A 556-nucleotide genomic window follows, 5' to 3' on the forward strand; every position below is an offset into this window, starting at 1 on the left:
GGATATTTACTGTACTTCGCAATCACAGATTCTAGCCTACGTCTTGGAATATGACCCAAATAAGAATTTTCACCGTATGTTGTCATCTGAACAAGTAAGTAACAAGTCTGCCACGTTTGTTCTGACCAACTGAGGAAAAAAGGATTACAATAAATCGTGCTACCAATGGTGATTAAGTGAATCGATTGGTTAGCTCATATCACATCAAACCGAGCAAATTACTATTATTGTTATACTTAGTTCTCAAATTATTAATGTTAACATCAGCACTGCGTGACTATGAGTATAGTGTGTATTAGCGTGTGATTTTCAGTTTCTGTACAGTCTAATCTCTAATTGTCATACCATTCGAATGTCATATTAAGAAATTCTTTTAACCCAAAAAGCAAATTATGCTCCCTTCGAACTAGTTTTCTTTAAAATACAAATCTTTGTAATCCCAGGCTATCTGTAATTAGAAGCACATTTATAACTCGAATAGAATTTAATTTCATTCACATGTGTTTCATAAACACATAATCCTTTATGGATTACAATCCGCCATCAAAATGATACA

This window comes from Sinocyclocheilus anshuiensis, unplaced genomic scaffold (assembly GCF_001515605.1).
Source record: "Sinocyclocheilus anshuiensis isolate Anshui unplaced genomic scaffold, SAMN03320099.WGS_v1.1 scaffold772, whole genome shotgun sequence".
In the NCBI taxonomy this organism is placed as follows: Eukaryota; Metazoa; Chordata; class Actinopteri; order Cypriniformes; family Cyprinidae; genus Sinocyclocheilus; species Sinocyclocheilus anshuiensis.